Source organism: Phyllobates terribilis, unplaced genomic scaffold (assembly GCF_046119375.1).
Source record: "Phyllobates terribilis strain yellow unplaced genomic scaffold, ASM4611937v1 Scaffold_3__8_contigs__length_932513732, whole genome shotgun sequence".
In the NCBI taxonomy this organism is placed as follows: domain Eukaryota; kingdom Metazoa; phylum Chordata; class Amphibia; order Anura; family Dendrobatidae; genus Phyllobates; species Phyllobates terribilis.
Window position 1 is genome coordinate 466,970,894 of NW_027362763.1, and position 20,311 is coordinate 466,991,204.

The 20,311-nt window shown below is 47.1% G+C and overlaps 1 protein-coding gene across 5 annotated transcripts in view; it reads right to left on the reverse strand.

The window, feature by feature from the left end:
• Positions 1–19,382, reverse strand: part of SCML4 (Scm polycomb group protein like 4) — a 161,752-nt gene extending 142,370 nt beyond the window's left edge. For 3 of the 5 annotated variants that reach the window (XM_073675801.1, XM_073675803.1, XM_073675799.1), the window contains exon 1: positions 18,862–19,380. The gene's annotated coding sequence lies outside the window, so the exon portion shown is untranslated. Of the gene's footprint in view, positions 1–18,861 lie in introns of all 5 variants that reach the window. The other 2 variants (XM_073675800.1, XM_073675802.1) reach the window with 2 other exon arrangements.
• Between the last annotated feature and the right edge of the window lie 929 nt (positions 19,383–20,311).

Genomic DNA, 20,311 nt, shown 5'->3' on the forward strand with positions numbered 1-20,311 from the left:
TGCTGTGACCACCTGCCTGTCCAGAGACTCTTACCCGCTCACCTGGGAGCGTCCGCCTGCTACCTGCCTGTTAGCCTACCTGGAGGCTCTGCCGTCACGCGCTGTGACCACCTGCCTGTCCAGAGACTCTTACCCGCTCACCTGGGAGCGTCCGACTGCTTCCTGCCTGCTAGCCTACCTGGAGGCTCTGCCGTCACCTGCTGTGACCACCTGTCTGTCCAGAAACTCTTGCCCGCTCACCTGGGAGAGTCCACCTGCTACCCGCCTGCTAGCCTATCTGGAGGCTTCGCTGTCACTTGCCGTGACCACCCGCCTGTCAAGAGACTGTTCCCGTCACTTGCCGTGACCTCCTGCCCTTCTACCCAGAGACTGTCCCCGTCACTTGCCGTGACCTCCTGCCCTTCTTCCCAGAGACTGTCTCCGTCACTTGCCGTGACTACCTGCCCGCCTACCCTGGGAGCCACCCGCTTCCTTACAAGGACTGCCCCTTTGTATCGTAGCCCAGAGGTTCCACCTCCCAGACCCGTTACAGTTTGCTCGGGCCATGGAACCCGGTGGCACCCAAGCTCCCTCTCTCTCGGACCTATGTCATGAACTGTCCCATCAGAGGTCCCAACAGGAGTCCATCCTGCGGAATGTCAACTCTCGCCTGGACACCCTGACTGCTCCACCAGCAACCACCGCAGCCCGGCAGCGCCGCTGCCTACCAATACTATGGCATCCTGCCCCGGACCCCGGCTTTCTGCACCTCCTCGCTTCGGAGGCGACCCCGCTCAAGCTCGGGGCTTCATAAACCAGTGCACCCTGCATTTTGAACTCCTGTCCCACCAGTTTATCTCCGACTGGGCCAAAGTAGCCTTCATCATGTCCCATCTCACGGGGGAGGTAATGGCTTGGCTAAATCCTCTATGGGAGAGAGGAGACCCCTGGTGTCCAACCTGCCAGCCTTTCTCACGGCTTTCCGGAAAGTCTTTGACGAACCCGGACGGAAGACCTCATCCGCATCATCTCTGCTACGCCTCCATCAAGGAAATCTCACCGTGGGCCAATATGCCATACGGTTCCGTACCTTTGCTTCGGAGCTGGCCTGGGATAACGACGCCCTGGTGTCTGTCTTTTGGGAGGGTCTGTCCGGCCGTATTAAAGATGAACTCGCCGGTTGGGACATACCTATCACTCTCGACGACTTAATAACTCTTGCCACCCGGATTGACATCTGGTTCCAGGAACGCACCAAAGAGGTCACCCGTGAGAGGAGGTTTCCACGTCTAGCCCCTACCTTTCAGAAACCTGTCACTTCTCCCGCTACTCCCCAGGCGCACTCACCCGAGCCTATGCAGGTCGACCAGACCAAGATGGTCAAGACCCGTCAAGAGTTACGCCGAGCCGAGGGGAGCTGCTTCTACTGTGGCAGTAAGGAGCACCGGATCCGTTCCTGCCCGGAGAGGTCGGGAAACGCCTGTGTCTAGGATCGCTCAGAGAGGTCGTCCTAGACAAGAGTAAACCCTCTCCATCTCTGTTGCTGTCGGTCTCTATCATCTGCGGGGAGAACCGTTATTTTGAACTAGCCCAACTTGACTCTGGAGCTGCCGGAAATCTCATTTCTCAGTCCCTGGTAGAGAAATACCGCATTCCCACCAAACCTCTAGCTGTACCCTTGTCTGTCGCTGCCGTAGATGGGGGCCTCTTACCACATCCCATCCAACTCATCACCGAATCCATAACCCTGCAGGTGGGAATGCTGCACTCTGAGAGTATCTTCTTTCATGTTCTGCCTGGACTCTCTCACGCCCTCTTGCTAGTCCTACCTTGGCTTCAGAAACATGCACCCGTGCTTGATTGGCAGACCGGAGAAGTCCTTCGCTGGGGACAGGACTGCCATAAGACTTGTTTAGTTCCCGTCCATCCTGTCCGTCCTTCTCCTACCCCAGCCAATCTACCTGGTCTTCCGGTTCCTTATTGGTCTTTTGCGGACGTCTTTAATAAAAAGGAGGCAGAGACATTACCCCCTCATAGACCATACGACTGCCCAATCGACCTGATGCCCGGCGCTACTCCTCCCCGTGGGCGTATTTACCCTTGTCCGCTGCTGAGACCCGGTCCATGTCTTAATATATTGAGGAGAATCTGGCCCGGGGATTTATCCGGAAATCGACCTCCCCGGCGAGAGCAGGCTTCTTCTTCGTCAAAAAGAAGGACGGCTCACTCCGTCCCTGTATAGACTATAGAGGCCTTAACCAGATCACGGTGAAGAATAAATACCCCCTTCCGCTCATTCCAGAATTATTTGACCGTCTGAGTGGGGCTAGAACCTTCACCAAGCTGGACCTCCGTGGGGCGTATAACCTGGTCCGTATCCATCAGGGGGATGAATGGAAGACGGCATTCAACACCCGGGACGGCCACTATGAATATCTGGTAATGCCCTTCAGTCTCTGTAATGCTCCCGTCGTCTTTCAAGAGTTGGTCAATGACATCTTCCGGGACCTTCTCTACTCCTGCGTAGTGGTGTACCTGGACGACATCTTGGTCTTCTCTCCGGATCTTCTCACTCACCGGAGGGATGTTCGTCAGGTCCTGCTCAGGCTCAGGCAGAACCACCTCTACGCTAAATATGAGAAGTGCCTCTTTGAGCAGACCTCGCTTCCGTTCTTGGGCTACATAATCTCTCAGACCGGCCTACGAATGGATCCTGAGAAACTGTCTGCCATCCAGAAGTGGCCCCGACCAGAGGGGTTGAAGGCTATTCAGCGGTTCCTGGGCTTCGCCAACTACTACCGTCTCTTCATACCGCACTTCTCTTCCCGGACTGCCCCAATCTCTGCGCTCACCCGTAAGGGCACTAATCCCAGAGAATGGCCGCCCGAAGCAGAGGAAGCCTTTCTTTCCTTAAAACAGGCTTTCTCTTCCGCCCCGGTGCTGCATCGTCCGGACGGCAACAAACAATTCTTCCTGGAAGTGGACGCCTCCTCCTCTGGAGCCGGAGCGGTACTTACCCAAAAGTCATCTTCCGGAAGAATGGTAACTTGCGGCTTCTTCTCCAAACTCTTCTCCCCTTCTGAGCGCAATTATTCTATAGGAGACCGAGAGTTATTGGCCATTAAGCTGGCACTGGAGGAGTGGCGTTACCTGCTCGAGGGGGCTCTTCACCCGGTAATTATTTACACGGACCACAAGAACTTGGCTTACCTCCAGAGCGCCCAGAGACTTAACACGCGCCAAGCCCGGTGGTCCTTGTTTTTTGCCCGCTTTGATTTCGCTCTTCATTTTCGCCCGGCAGACAAAAACATCAAAGCTGACGCCTTGTCCCGATCCTTCCTGGTGTCTCATCTAGAGGAGGAGCCTAAGCACATCATTGATCCCGCCAGAGTAATGCAGGTGGCCCCCGTGAATCTAAATCGTCTCCCTCCCGGTAAGACGTTCGTAACAGTACCTGATCGGAAGAAGATCCTACACTGGGGTCACTCGTCTAAGCTAGCTGGCCACGCCGGTCAGAAAAAGACCCTCCAGCTTATTACCCGGCCTACCCTGCACAAGGACGTAATAGACTTTGTTTCAGCCTGTGTGTCCTGCGCCCGCAACAAGGTTCCGAGACATCTGCCAGCCGGTCGCCTCCTTCCTCTTCCAGTACCTGCTGCCCCGTGGCAGCATATAGCTATGGACTTTATAACGGATCTCCCTGTCTCTGCCGGTTGTACGGCCATTTGGGTGGTCGCTGACCGCTTTTCCAAGATGGCTCACTTCACTCCCCTGCCGGGCCTCCCGTCTACACCCGAGCTGGCTAAAGACTTTATCCGCCACATCTTCCGTCTCCATGGCCTGCCCCTCCACATCGTGTTGGATCGTGGGGTTCAGTTCACCTCACGATTCTGGAGAGCCACATGTAAGCTGCTGGACGTCACCCTGGACTTCTCCTCCGCTTACCACCCACAGTCCAATGGTCAAGTGGAGAGGATCAATCAGATCCTGACCAGTTACCTCCGGCACTTCGTTAATGCCCACCATTCGGACTGGGTGGATCTCCTACCATGGGCCGAGTTCTCTTACAATAATCACGAGAGCGAATCTTCCTCCAAATCCCCGTTTTTTGTAGTCTTCGGTCAGCATCCTTGGATCCCATTTCCCGTCTCCACCTCGGTGGACAATCCGGCTGCGGAATCTCTCGTTAGCGAATTTTCCTCCATTTGGGAGAGTACCCGATCCGCACTCCTTCAGTCGTCCGAGCGGATGAAAAAACACGCTGACAAAAAACGCCTGAATCCTCCACAATTCCGTCCTGGAGATAAAGTCTGGCTCTCGTCCAAGTATGTCCGGCTCAAGATTCCTTCCTACAAGTTAGGGCCTCGGTTCATCGGCCCACTGGAAGTTATCAAACAAATCAACCCAGTGGCCTATAAATTGAAACTCCCGGCCAACTTGCGGATCCCTAACTCCTTCCATGTATCTCTCCTCAAACCCGTGGTACTTAACTCTTTTTCCAAGTCTACAGGTACACCTCCTGCTCCGGTTTCCGCTGAAAACGAGTTTGAGGTAGAGAACATTCTGGCCACCAAAAGGGTAAGAGGAAAGACCTTTTTTCTAGTGGATTGGAAGGGGTTTGGTCCTGAGGAGAGAACTTGGGAGCCCCAGGAGAACATCCATGCCCCTCTCATCCTTGATAAATTTCTGTCTGGCCTAAAAAAGGGGGGGCCTAAAGGGGGGGGTACTGTAGCGTCGGCGTCCCTGCTAGGCAGGGACGCTGTTCCCCTCACCTCTCCGCTCCGTGCCCGGCGTCCTTCTCCCGCTCTGCTGGCAGCGCGCGCTGCTTCCCGGCCACTGTGCTTAGGGCGTGCGCGCTCCCCCTCTCTTAAAGGCCGGAGGACCTCACCATATATAAGGCACATATAAGGCACCTCCTCTAAAATGGAGGTGCCCGAGCAATGTTGTTGCATTGTCTATCACTCTGCTTCAGCCCTCAGGTCCCGTTACCAGTTACCAATTACCTGCCAGATTCCTGCTTGATACCTGCCTGATTCTAGTCTATCTACTTGCATTCCTGCGGTCCGACAGTCTGCCTACCAGCCCTGCCAGTCTGTCTATGGATCTGATTGCCCGCTCACCTGGGAGCGCTCATCTGCTACCTGTCTGCTAGCCTACCTGGAGGCTCTGCCGTCACGTGCTGTGACCACCTGCCTGCCCAGAGACTCTTACCCGCTCACCTGGGAGCGTCCGCCTGCTACCAGCCTGCTAGCCTACCTGGAGGCTCTGCCGTCACGTGCTGTGACCACCTGCCTGTCCAGAGACTCTTACCCGCTCACCTGGGAGTGTCCGCCTGCTACCTGCCTGTTAGCCTACCTGGAGGCTCTGCCGTCACGCGCTGTGACCACCTGCCTGTCCAGAGACTCTTACCCGCTCACCTGGGAGCGTCCGCCTGCTACCTGCCTGCTAGCCTACCTGGAGGCTCTGCCGTCACCTGCTGTGACCACCTGCCTGTCCAGAGACTCTTGCCCGCTCACCTGGGAGCGTCCACCTGCTACCCGCCTGCTAGCCTATCTGGAGGCTTCGCCGTCACTTGCCGTGACCACCCGCCTGTCAAGAGACAGTTCCCGTCACTTGCCGTGACCTCTTGCCCTTCTACCCAGAGACTGTCCCCGTCACTTGCCGTGACCTCCTGCCCTTCTTCCCAGAGACTGTCCCCGTCACTTGCCGTGACTACCTGCCCGCCTACCCTGGGAGCCACCCGCTTCCTTACAAGGACTGCCCCTTTGTATCGTAGCCCAGAGGTTCCACCTCCCAGACCCGTTACATGCACACTGCACATATCTTATTTTGTAGTTAAAAAAAAACAATACAGGAACAAATAAAATATTTAAAATGAAGAACAAGTAAAGTTAAATCAACCGGTATTTCAATAGGTAGGTAACGGTACCCAATAGGCAGCATAGGTCCTCAATAGGCAGGTAAATGTCCCCAATAGGCAGCATAGGTCCTCAATAGGCAGGTAAATGTCCCCAATAGGCAGGTAAATATCCCCAATAGGCAGGTAAATGTCCCCAATAGGCTGGTAAATGTACCCAATAGGCAGCATAGGTCCCCAATAGGCAGGTAAATGTACCCAATAGGCAGCATAGGTCCCCAATAGGCAGGTAAATGTTCCCAATAGGCAGCATAGGTCCCCAATAGGCAGGTAAATGTACCCAATAGGCAGCATAGGTCCCCAATAGGCAGGTAAATGTCTCAAATAGGCAGCATAGGTCCCCAATAGGCAGGTAAATGTCCCCAATAGGCAGGTAAATGTCCCCAATAGGCAGGCTGTTTCCCCCTTATAATGCCCTATGCAGGCTGTTCCCCCCCTTATTATGCCCCATGCAGGATTTCCCTCTCTCCCACCATATAATGCCCCGTGCAAGATATCACTCCCCTGTCTTTATAATGCCCCATTCAGGATCTCGCCCCCCCATATAATGCCCCATTCAGGATGTCACCCCCCCCATATAATGACACATGCAGGATATCACTCCCCTGTCTTTATAATGCCCCATTCAGGATGTCACCCCCCTCCCCCCATATAATGCCCCATTCAGGATGTCACCCCCCCCCCCATATAATGACACATGCAGGATATCACTCCCCTGTCTTTATAATGCCCCATTCAGGATGTCACCCCCCCATATAATGCCCCATGCTGGATGTCACCCCCCATATAATGCAGCATGTCACCCCCCCCATATAATGCCCCATTCAGGATGTCACCCCCCCCCATATAATGACCCATGCAGGATATCACTCCCCTGTCTTTATAATGCCCCATTCAGGATGTCACCCCCCATATAATGCCCCATGCAGCATGTCACCCCCCCATATAATGCCCCATTCAGGATGTCACCCCCCCCATATAATGCCCCATGCTGGATGTCACCCCCCCATATAATGCCCCATGCTGGATGTCACCCCCCTATATAATGCCCCATGCAGCATGTAACCCCCCCATATAATGCCCCATTCAGGATGTCAACCCCCCCCATATAATGCCCCATTCAGGATGTCACCCCCCCATATAATGCCCCATTCAGGATGTCAACCCCCCCCCCATATAATGCCCCATTCAGGATGTCAACCCCCCCCCATATAATGCCCCATTCAGGATGTCACCCCCCCCATATAATGCCCCATTCAGGATGTCACCCCCCCCCATACAATGCCACATGCAGGATGTCACCCCCCTATATAATGCCCCATGCAGCATGTAATCCCCCCATATAATGCCCCATTCAGGATGTCACCCCTCCCCATATAATGCCCCATTCAGGATGTCAACCCCCCCCCCCCATATAATGCCACATGCAGGATGTCACCCCTAATATTATGTCCCATGCCTCCATACATTCAAAAAAAAAAAAATCCAATACTCACCTCCCTCCTTGCCTGCTGCTGCTGCTCAGGTCCGGACTCCAGCGTCTCCAGCGTTGTCCCACTCTGCTCTGCCTGTGACGGCTCAGGGGAGGGCGCGGTGGAAAGACGTCACTGCACCCTCTGACCTGAGATGTCACAGGGAGCGCAGAGCAGGAAGACAGCGGATCTGCGAAGGCACGGGGAGAGGTAAGTATCGGGCTGCCGGGGCTCTGAGAAAGCGCTGACACCGCTCCCCTCTCCTCCGCCCATAGCCCAGCGGGCCGGATAAAAGTCCTCATGCGGCCCGCGGGCCGTAGTTTGAGGGCCCCTGCCCTACATCATGTAAGTGACATAGCGAATCAGAAGAACTATACTACATTTCTAATTGGAGGTATTTGCTAATATTATTATTATTATTATTGCACCTACTACATATTGGGATAAGATCTTGGAGATGGGAATACCCCTTTAAGTCATTGAAAAATAATATATTAACTCAACATACCACATACCAAATTTTAATGGAACAAAAAGTAAAGTTAACAGGGAATACACAGACATTCTGTATATAATTATGGTGGAGAGGACTGTTTGGTCTCATGCAGAGTTCAGAAGATGAGCAGAAATGACAGTGTCTACATGGATCGATGATACCAAGGCAGACAGCAGCAGCACAGACTATATATCCTGTCTGCACAGCTTCCTACAGACGAGCTGCACACACAGCATTCTGATTTTAAGCATTTATACCAGCAAACATATATCTGTAACTTTACAACCACAAATATTATATTTACATTTTAGAAGCATCTACTCCACGCAGTGGGGACACATAGATTTAATCAGCAATGACAGATAGCACAAATGGAAGCACTGCCATTACAGATAACATTTTGTCTCCTTGACATTCTGGTCCCACCAAAAAGACGGAAATTAATTGATCAGTCACTAAAATGACTACACACAGTACACTATCTATGTGCTCATGAAAAAGAAGTAATTGCTGCTGCATTGAGGCTGCTGCTGTGAAAAACTGACATCATAAAGGTGCTATGGGCTTCCTTGTGTCACATGGCATCTAGAATCTCCATTTATTTTGCTACTTATTTCTAACATACATTTGGTAGATTAGTATAAAGTAAGGTAGTCGTACAAAAGGAGTATTACCAGGGGAGGACATATCATTGGTGCAACCTGTGCAGCCACAGCCCCGGAGGTAAGGGGGCCCTTTTCCACCTCCAAAGTAGGGGGAACTTTGCATTATGATGAGCTTTTGGACTATAAAGGGCCCATATACTGTGCTTGCACAGGAACCCTCTTCTATCTGTGTCCGCCAGTCACTGTGACTACAGTATTGGACTACAAAGGGTTTCTTTCTTGTCTGTTACCTTAGAGATACATACATATACATAGTAGCTGTAGACAAAAAATAGTCCATTTTCTTAATCAAAACAGATTAAAGTTGCTTTATTTGTGATGCATTAAAATGAAAAGGTCATCTTTTATTTTTTTTATACTGATTTTTAATGTTCATATCACAATATGTATTAATAAAAATGGAAATCTTGCAATTTTTACATTGGCCACAAGTACTATTCTATACTCATACTTCCAGTTCTTTCAGGAAATCCATTATCAGCAATAGACTGACTCAGACCCAATGTTTGTACTGAAGCATCTAATGAGCGTGTGCAAAGGTCATTGTGACCAGGGGAAGCTGTGACATCACCTATTGTGAATGGTGGATCCTGTGTTATCAGCTGTGTTTGACGTGATCCTGCTTGTGAAGATAATGAGACTGCTGAAAACGCTTTCTGAAATAACAGAAAGAATGAGTCAAAAATTGTCCCAGTTATTAGTGTGAAAATTGCAAGATTTCTCACTTATTTATTAATACAGATTGTGGTATAAAAAATGAATAAAAATGTTTAGAAAATACATAAAACCCAAAAATGTGATTTAAGTAATAGGTCAGAAGAGGGCTCCTGTGCAAGAACAATAAAATGGGCCCTTTGCACAAGGCCGGCTCCAGGTTTTTGTGGGCCCCGGGCGAAAGAGTCTCAGTGGGCCCCTTTAACACATTCATGATACACAGATCCAAGAGAAATATATATATAGTACTAGGACAAAGATTTCACTCCTTATATTACATGAGTGATATCTATTGTAAATTCCACAATAGCTCAGAAACTGATGAATCCTCGCAGCGCACAGTGCAGACCGGACAATATAGTCCTCCATACAGTATTATGGGCCCTATATATTGCTCCATACAGAATAATGACCCCACATACTCCTCTGTACAGTATTATGGGCACAACATAGTCCTCCATACAGTATTATGGGCCCCATATATTGCTCCATACAGAATACTGGCCCCCACATAATGCCCCATGCAGGTTGTACCCCCACATAAAGCCCCATGCAGGATGTCATTTCCCCCCCATATAATGCTCCATGCAGGATGTCACTCCCTCCATATAATGCCCCATGCAGGATGTCACCTCTACCCCCATATAATGCCCCATGCAGGATGTCACCCCCCCATATAATGCCCCATGCAGGATGCCCCTCCCCCCCAATATAATGCCCCATGCAGGATGTCACCTCTCCCCCCCATATAATGCCCCATGCAGGATGTCACCTCTCCCCCTCCATATAGTGCCCCATGCCGGATGTCACTCCCCCCAATATAATGCCCCATGCAGAATGTCATTCCCCCCCATATAATGCCCCATGCAGGATGTCACTCCCCCCCATATAATGCCCCATGCAGGATGTCACTCCCCCCCATACAATGCCCCATGCAGGATGTCACTCCCCCCTCATATAATGCCCCATGCAGGATGTCACTCTCCCCTCATATAATGCCCAATGCAGGATTTCACTTTTTCCCCCATATAATGCTCCATGCAGGATGTCACTTGTTACCCCCCCCCCATATAATGCCCCATGCCTCCATACATATAAAAAAAAATCAAATATCTCACTTCTCACCTGCTGCCGCTGCTCCAGACTCCTCAGCGTTGCCGGCGTCTTCCCGCTCTGCGCTGTGATGGCTCAGGAGAGAGCGCGGTGTAAAGACGTCACCGAGCCCTCTGACCTGAGACGTCAGAGTGCAGCAGCCGAGGAAGAGATCGGAACTGCTGCGGAGGCACGGGGAGAGGTAAGTATTGTGCTGGGGCCCTGAGCAAGCGGGTGGGGGCGCGGGCGCTGGCACCAGCACCAGCACCGCATTGCTCACGGATCCCATAGCACGCCGGGGCGTTCGACGGTGAGTGCGCCCCCCTGCCTGCTCAGGGCCCCAGCACTTGCCCGGGTGCGCCGGATGCTGATGTCGGGCCTGCCTTTGCAGTCAAACAGCTCATCATAATGCACAAGTCCACCTGCTTTGGATGTCAAAACAGGCCCCCCTCACCTTTTGGGCACCTTTGCGGCTGCACAGGTTGCTCCAATGATATGGCCATCCTTGAAATAACCATTAAATGACTAAAGGCCCCGTCACACTTAGCGACGCTACAGCGATCCCGACAACGATACGACCTGTCAGGGATCGTTGCTGCATCGCTATGTGATCGCTGGTGAGCTGTCAAACAGGCAGGCTCACCAGCGATCAGGGGATCAGCGACATCGTGGAAAGAATCTTTCCACGATGTCCTGCTCCTGGTTACCAGCCTGCTGAAGCAGGAGCAGAGTGGTAACCATGATAAACAGCGGGTTACTAAGTGCGCGTGTGCCCCTAGTAACCCGCTGTTTATCATGGTTACGAGCCTGCTACGATGAGCAGGAGGTTACCGCTCACCGTAGCTGAGTGGTAACCATGATAAACAGCGGGTTACTAAGTGCGCGTGTGCCCCTAGTAACCCGCTGTTTATCATGGTTACCAGCCTGATCGCTGGTCCCGCTGGTCACACACAGCGATGTGTGCTGACCAGCGGGAGGGCAAAGACCAAAAAATGGTCCAGGACATTCTGCAGCGATCAGCGACCTCACAGCAGGGGCCTGATCGCTGCAAAGTGTCACACATAGCGACATCGCTGGTGAGGTCGCTGTTGCGTCACCAAAACCTTGACTCAGCAGCGATCTCGCTATGTGAGACGGGGGCTTAAGATCACCTGTATGTTTGATACATTTTCCAATCTAAGCCCTAGATTATTTTTTATCTATTAGAACCATGCTATCTGTAATAAGGCACACTATGGATCGTAGGCCTGTGTGAGCAAGTCCTTGGTTTGGAATAGATGTACATTGATAGATGAAATGATAATCAGACATATGAACACGTATCTCTTTATAGTTATGGTCTGGACAGTCCTGTACTGACACGGTCTCTGTATTGCACATCTCCACAATGCTTTCCCTATGAAGTATAGATCATTATGCTGCACTGCAGTGTTGGAAGCACAGCTAACACATACTTGATACATTTCCATTCATTCAGAATACAAAGCGCTGCGAATGTGCACTATATATATATATATTATGTACGAAAGCATACACAAAGAGAGCAAAATCACAAATGTTCAAAGCTTCATCTGTAATTCAAACAGCAGGAAAGGAGGGGGAAATCCTTCAGTCCTTTACTTGGCTGAGCCGCTAGCATTATGCATGTCTTCTAGCTATTCCTAAACAATATTTACAATATGAAGCTGAAGGAATTCATCTTAGGTTGTTTACTTTGAGATAAAAGACTCCAATCAGAGGAACGTCCAGAAAATTAATTACCTAAATGTCGGTCTGCATTTGTCTGCACTGGGATATTACCAGGAAAAGTGATGCCTGCCTTGGAATATAAAGCTTTATTATTCTCTACCTGCAATCACTATGTACATGCTATTATCACAGTACTAACATTAAAAAATTATTAAGTCAGGCTACTATCACAGTACTAACATGAAAAAAAGAATTATTAATACAGGCTGGATAATAACAGAATCTGACAGTTATGATCATTAAAATATAGTAAATATCTATATGATTTAGAATTATCGTCTGTTAAACTATAGCAATATGCGTGAATCTAGCCATGGTGATTATCATGGAATATTGTACTTTGAGACTGAATGATTTCTGTAGTTAGTTATTTTGTTATGCCAAGAGAATTACAATAGTTGCCAGGGTATAATATATTCCGGATTATCGGATTGTCATTGAACATAATGCAAAAACACCCTTCTAAAAGTAAAGAAAAGCTTTTTTTTTGTTTGTTAGCTCATCTTAAGGCCTATTTACATTGAATAATAGATGATCAGTTACATGGAAGTCAATGTAATGGCCTATGATCGATCCTCAGTCGTTTAATGCACTTTTTAGACAGAACGTTTGGACTTCTATGCGCACAGAACGATGTTAATATGTAGTGTTGAGCGAGTATGTTCTATTAACCCTTTCGGTGAGTATGCTCAGGCCGAGCTCCGAGTATTTATAGCTGCTCGGTGATATGGTTGAATCGCTCCCATGTACATGATTTGCAACTGTTTGACAGTTTTATTACATGTGAGGAATGTCTATTTCTTACACGTACCTAAAGGGTACGTGACCAAATTTGCAGCAGAAATTTTTCAAATTGTGTGAACATGGCCTAAGTGTAATTGCTAAATAATGAATTGCAAATCGGCCTGTATGTGCAACTATATAATAGTGAGGGAATGTTTCATTCCACAACTGCAAACAAAATATTTGGCATCACTTCCTAGTTGATAAAGGTCCATTTAGCGGGATCCTCACCAATCCTTTTTGATTGAAGGAACCCCCATGTTCAGAGAACTACAACACAACCCATTCATTTTAGTGTTGCTGTTACACTCACATCAGGTAGGTCGGAGAACCTCTGTTTAGGAGAAAAGCCGAAGGGACCTGATACTTTTCATTCTCTGGATCGGTAGGGGTCTCAGAGGTTGGACCCAGCATATCGTCATATCCTAGCAATATGCCATAAAATTATAAAATGGGAATACCCATTAAAATCACATTCTTCTATTTAGCCAGTAAATAAGATTAGAAGCCAACACTTGAATGATATAATAAATGCTTTTTGTGTGTTTGTAGAAGAAAATATGCATAGAAAATGACAGCATTTAAAGCTCCACAGACTCAACACATCCGAGGCAGTTGGTTCCCATCGAAAAAGCAATTAAAAAGAAATATTAACATGTTAGACATTACAAATGAGCCTGGTGATTTGAGAGCACAGGAGAGGCTAAATGAGGTCTTCCTTTGTATATCAGTCAGGCTCCTCTGCTCCTCTTCTTGACAAGAAGGAAGGGGGGGAAGGAGTAATATTGTCACCGGAGGGAAGCACTGGAAAAATTTAGCCTTCCAAATATTAAATGTTGTGGTTAAAGAGAGAACCCCCTGCTGCGACATAGTTTGTCCTACATACGTGTATGAGACAACACCAAAACCCCTAAAGTAATGGTAGAAATATCCAAAATCCTAATACACATATAAACCAAAATGGCTTATTAGAAACCAACTCAACTACTTGAGAGGACACAGGGAAAAGGAAAGGAACGGGGGTGTATATGGAAATATGAACAGCCTTGAATAGCACCACTTCCTATACCCGGCATCATTATAAATTATATGTGTACGAACGCCAATAAATAAAAATCCTTTAATGAATCACATCATATAGTGGATCATAGATTCAACTATCAAATCTAATAATCATTCCTGTTCTGTCATTTAAAATGTATTGTAGTAAAAATAGGAAAGCTCATTGCTGACAGTGAATGAGGGAAATCCATCTTGCTCTTTCCTTGCTTGTCTCAGGCACATCACTACCAGGATGACATTATGCTATTTACGTTGCTAGGTTACTAGATGTGAGTTTGCATATTCAGTTTATATTATGTGCATTTGTGATATACAGCCAAGTGACATGGGCAAGGGCAACAATCTGGGGGCAGCTTAGTCATCTCAGAATCCAAACTAATGGCTGTATGTGGGTGTAGAGTGGGGCGGGTAGTATGCGTATGTGGGTTATATACTGATTGATAGATGTTATATACTGATGTGTCTGTTATGTATGGATGTATGTGTTATGTATGTTATGTACTTATGTGTGTGTCTTCAATTCTATTGTTTTACATACTAATGTGTGTGTGTTATATACTGAGGTGTATGTTATATGCTGATGTGTGTTATATACTAGTGTGTGTCTTATATACTGGTGTATGTTATGTACTGATGTGTGTCTTATATACTAATGTGTTTTATGCTATGTGTGTGTTATATACTGATATGTGTGTATTCTGATGTGTGTGTGTGTTGTGTTATATACTGATGTATGTGTGATATTCTAATGTGTTTTACATACTAATGTGTGTGTTTTATACTATGTGTGTTATATACTGATGTGTCTGTTGTGTTATATACTGATGTATGTGTGTCATATACTTGTTTGCAGTCTCGGACCATCCCACCAGGGACCCATGCATCCCGCCAATGGGTTCCTGACTCCAACTATCTGTCCCTTTTCATCATACTACACATACTCTAAATGCCCAATTGAATCTGCCCGTCCATTAGAAGAGGGTATAAAGCTGGCAGATGCCTATCTTTCTCACTGAATGGCGGCTCCTGCAGTGACTGTTATACAGGCAGCTTGGAGAGGTGGTGAACACATACTAAGCAGGCTCAGACTTCTGCACCAAAGAATCTGTGGACTCTCGATGGGCCTCTTCCATAAAGAGTGCTTCCTTTAGTAGACGTTACCACAGGTGCCACGTCCCTCCCACATCAAGGAACTGGCATCCTGGTTTGGCAAGGCAGGGGCTGTCATCTCTCTACATAGGCCCGCCTTCTAAACAGTGCATGATGTGTTGCACAATGAAGCAGCATATCATACCCACATACTGAGCCTGCACTGAAAAACGTGATGGCGGGGTCAGGGCCAGCTAAGTCAGTTGGAATAAAAAAAAGAAGACCCCAACCAAGGTGTATGTGTTAGCAGCTGAACCACCGCTTGTTGGCGGCTAGGGAGCTGCAGTTTCTGGATAGTATGTAGGGAGGGAGAGCACCTAAAAGGCCAAGTGCAGCTATCCCCACTGCACTCACTATACTGCTCCTGGAGCCTTATAGGAGCAAGCCCTGCACACCTGCATGGGCCTGTTGTGGAGTTTCAGGCCAGGACTCTGTACATGAGTATTTCAAAACTATGTATGAGAAATGACTAGAGAGATTGTATTCCTGCTCTCCTGCACCGCTATGGCAGACCAGCACTAGCACTATGGGGAGGGGAGGCTCCAGAGTCACACAGCGCTGGGCATGAAGTGAGTAGTAGAGCTATCTGTATTATGCCTCTAGCCCCTCTTCCCTCTCCTATCATCCACCTCACCAAAAGCTGCTTTTTCCTGTTCCCCTACACAGCTGCTCTTTCCTACCCCCTTGTACCCCAGCGCTCTAGTTAATGATTGAAACAAATCTGTCAGCAGGATTTCACAACTCAAACTATTATATATGCAGGTTGCTCCTCCAAAGACCAGTCCAGCAATATCTTTACATGACCAGTCCATTCCTCTGTTATCAGCATTTGAATTGATACACAGATAAGGCTAAAGATCTGTAGCCTCTGTCACTCCAGCTCTATTCTCTACCCAGCACCTCTTCCTCCAGTTTGACTGACAGCCTCTGTGCAGTGGGACTTCAGCAAAGGAGCTATCAGTCAAGTAGGAGGAGGCGGTGCTGAGCAAGGAGTAGAGCTGGAGCGACAGGGGAGATTCAGATCTACCATAGTCCTTCAGCCTAATTTGCATTGCAATTAAAATGCTGATTTTTCATGAAATGGAGGAACGGACTGGCCAAGTAAAGATATTGCTGGACTTGTCTTTCAAAGCTATATGCGCATTTAAATAGTTTGGGATGTGAAATCCTGCTGACAGATTTTCTTTAACAATGCCTACTCCACTGCTATCCTGGAATGGGGACAAGGTGTCCTTCCTAATTTATGCAAAAATCATCTCCCCACCCCCCAAAAAAAAAGCCCAAATGTATGTACCTATAAGAAAATTAACTGGAATTTTTATTTGCAAAAATCAATCAATCTAATGATATTTTTCACAAAAAGAAAAAATATATAAAAGAAAGAAAAAAAAATTTCCCACCTTCCCACTCCCAAAGAAGTTAATAAAAGTAAATCATTAATGGGGTTGTCCCGTTTATTACTCCATAGATTCAGAGACGGAAAAAGAAACTGCACAAAAAAACTTACTGAGCTTTTACTCACTCCATGGCCTGTTTTGAATAGCTGCAGCAGTGACGTCATTTCTGTAGTGCTGCAGCCAATCACTGAACTCAGCATCTGATATAAATGTCACGAGCCACTAAGCAGTGCTGAAGACGTGAAGTCACCACTGCAGCCAATCAACAAATGCTAGAACAGTGACAGTTTGAGGCTTTTTTGGTCCATGAGATTATGGAATAATAATCTTTGATATGAGACAACCCCTTTAAATTATATACACCCTCAAGTGATGGCATTGATAAAAATCAAGCCTTGTGTCAACTCATAAATAAAAAAAGATATGGCCCTGGGAAACTAAAAACAATATACTGCATTCTGAAGGCCTAAAAATTAAAATGTATTGCTAAGATCACATTGGCGTTAAGGGTTCCATTTTTTTGTATTGCTTTAGGAACAGAAAAATTGAACTGATGAAGGAAATGGATCGGACACATATGGTGATGGACAGACTACACTGACTATTACCAGGTCTTTTTGGTTTCCGTTAGGGTGTCCATCTTTTTAATACAAAAAAAAATTTGTAGCACACTGCACTTTTTTTTCTGGTGCTAATTATGGAACTTAACACTGAGCCTCTTAACAAATACTAAAACACGAGTGTGAATCTAGCCTAAAATTAGCGCGGAATTTTAAGGTGGAACCCCAGAGTCAATTCTACTAGTGGTCCCTAAGCATCTTAGTCAGACACTGATGAGTTCAAATCCCACCAAGGACAATATCTGCAAGGTGTCTGTATGTTTTCACCATATTTATGTGGGTTTCTCCAGATACTCTGGTTTCTTCCCACACTCCAAAGACATAGATAGCACTGTAGCCTTGCAGCGCTGGGGTCCTGGGTTCAAATCCCACCAAGGACAACATCTGCAAGGAGTTTGTATGTTCTCCCGTGTTTCCATGGGTTTCCTCTGGGTGCTCAGGTTTCTGGCCACACTCCAAAGACATACTGATAGGGAATCTAGATTGTGAGCCCCAATGGGGACAGTGATGATAATGTCTGTAAAGCGCTGTGGAATTAATGGTGCTATATAAGTGAGTAAAATAAATAAATACTGATAGGGAATTTGGATTGTGAGCCCCAATGGGGACAGTAATGATATCTGTAAAGTGCTAATAATTAGTGTAAAGTATAATAAATAGTGTAAATACATAAAGCAGGCACATTGCACTGTATACCTTTTGTACCATAGCTTAATACAGGTTTTACCTCTATACAAATACCTTTATGTGTGAAATGGCATGTGAAAGATTTCTTGAGCGGACAAGTTTACATGAAAAAAATTATCCTTCTAAAATTGCATTAAGAAAAACACAATGAAGATTCTAACCTCTAAGCAATAGGGCTACTTTTATCATGATAAACCAGCTAAATATCTAAGGGAGTGCTATGTAACATGCTGTGTCTACCACTTCCCATTTTTTCATCTGAAGGGGTTAACCGCCTTTCCATCTGCAAGATATCCCAGAATGGCTCTATGAAAACATTAGCAGTGCTGATAGTAAAGCTGTATTAGTGGAGATTACAGTATCTCCCAAACTGAAGCACACAAGGAAACAATCAAATGACCAGCAGGATAGACAATCCCCTAAAAGGCCATGTCCAGCCGGAGAGCTATTCTTTCTATTACAGGACTAATCATGCAGCTCTAACAGGAATCTGACACTTGCCAGGAGAACTGACTGTGCAAAGTGCTACTGTTATATTATCCCTGGCAGGTCAGCTCCAAGCTCATTCACCTGGAAGAACTGTAGCCTTCCCATGACAGTGCATTCAGTGTAGTGCTCCTACTACCACTCACAGACTATGCAGCAAATACATGGATGGCACTTGTAGTACTAGGAAATAGACTATTTCTACTTTACATTACTGGGCATAATATATACAAGGTGAACAGCATCCACAACACAATAATGGCAGATAATACATTATATCCCTATTATTACAGTGCTAGTATACCCTATATAGTAAGCAGAGCCATATTATACCTTATAAATAGGAAATAAAAAATCTATATGTAATGTGTGTATAGAGGTTTAGCAACTCCTAAGAATACCATATACTGTATTGCTTTCCCAATTTCAATCTCAAGTATCTATGCCAGATCCATTATCTGTGTGAGGACAGACATATATATATACTGCTTATGACTGACAGTCTATCCTCAAATATGTCCACAGCAGAGCATATAGGTAGATGCAGGGCTGGAGGCTGGCAGAGGGGCACCAGGCTGCAGCTCTCCCCTTACCTTCGCCTTCCTGCAGAGCAGTTGTCAGAGCCTTCACAGCAGGCTGTTGTGACTGCGAGGACAGCTGATTGCCAGGGCAAGCACACACAGAGCCATCTTCTCCCTGTCTGCTCTCAAGCTGGAAGTCTCCTCCAGCAGCTCAGATCTCCAGCTGCAAACATCTCATTAGACTAATGCATTCAGCACAGGCAGAAAACTCCATTTACCATAGCTACAGCAATGAATTTCCATTACGATGACAGATTCAACCACATCATGTCCGGAAAAGCAGCCAACCACTGCCTTGTACAGAACACACACATTTCACATGCACAAAACAGGGCCTGTGTGTTGTGTCCCTTCCTCTAAGCTGCTCAGCCAAAAAATGTCACTCTCCAAAAGTAGAAATGGAGTGGCTGTGTGCAGCCCCTCACACAGCGCGCACCCTCCCAGCTCTGCCCTGACATGAAGGGGGTGACAATTTTTGCATCATCATTTTGGAGCCTGCATAGTGCACACACATTGCAAAATTTGGGATATTAGAAAGAATTTGGGTTCTGACTACATCTCCTTCTGTTGCCATAGAAACCAGACTGTAACATCTCTTTGTCCTCATAATGCAGCAGCCAAGTCCTCTCTACACCCAAATCTATAGCCCTAGACTGGCACCCTGAGATAGGGAGCAATTCACACAGACACACAAAGAATAGGCTTGACATGCTAGTGTCCGTGGCAGCCTGCAGTTATTGTTTTCATATACCCATACAGCCTATGAGGGCATTATCTATGCCGACGTAGTCATGCTACATAGATATTGCACTGCCTTTCAATCAGCAGACAGAAAATTCATCATTGGGATAATAATCTCTTAAGTGATTGTGAATTTACTATTATTAGAGGGGGGACACTGCTGCCCCACATTCTCTCCCCTCCTCCACCTAATTGTAGCTTTCGCCTGCACCACAAGACCTATCTGGCAACACAAACATACAATAAGCCTTAACTGTGTGTTAGTTTTCTAACAGCACGATATGGGGACGTGGAGCAAATATTGGGAGAAGACCCACATTTTACATACATGAAGTTTTGCATTAGAACTACGCCTTGGTTATCTCTACAATCACAAGAGCTCGGAGCCACTTCTTCGCCTCTTCCGCCGTGTCACATGTGGTTTGTGTTGTGGTGTCAGAAATGAATGAGGCTCGTATAGGTATTCATCACTTCCGCTTATTTGCTACACACGGGTTTGCAGAAAATGTAGAGAGAAGATGTGTAAGCACGTTGGGGGAATACAACTGAACTAAGGGAGATTTACTATGCAAAAGGAGTCAGGAACTTATTACAGACTTTGACACCCACATCAACAGTTTTGTGCCATAAAATGCACAAATTTTATGAAAGACAATCACCCTTTTCTTGTAGAGCTTATAGATGTGCAGATACACCAGCCTTGGGATGACATGAAGGAAAA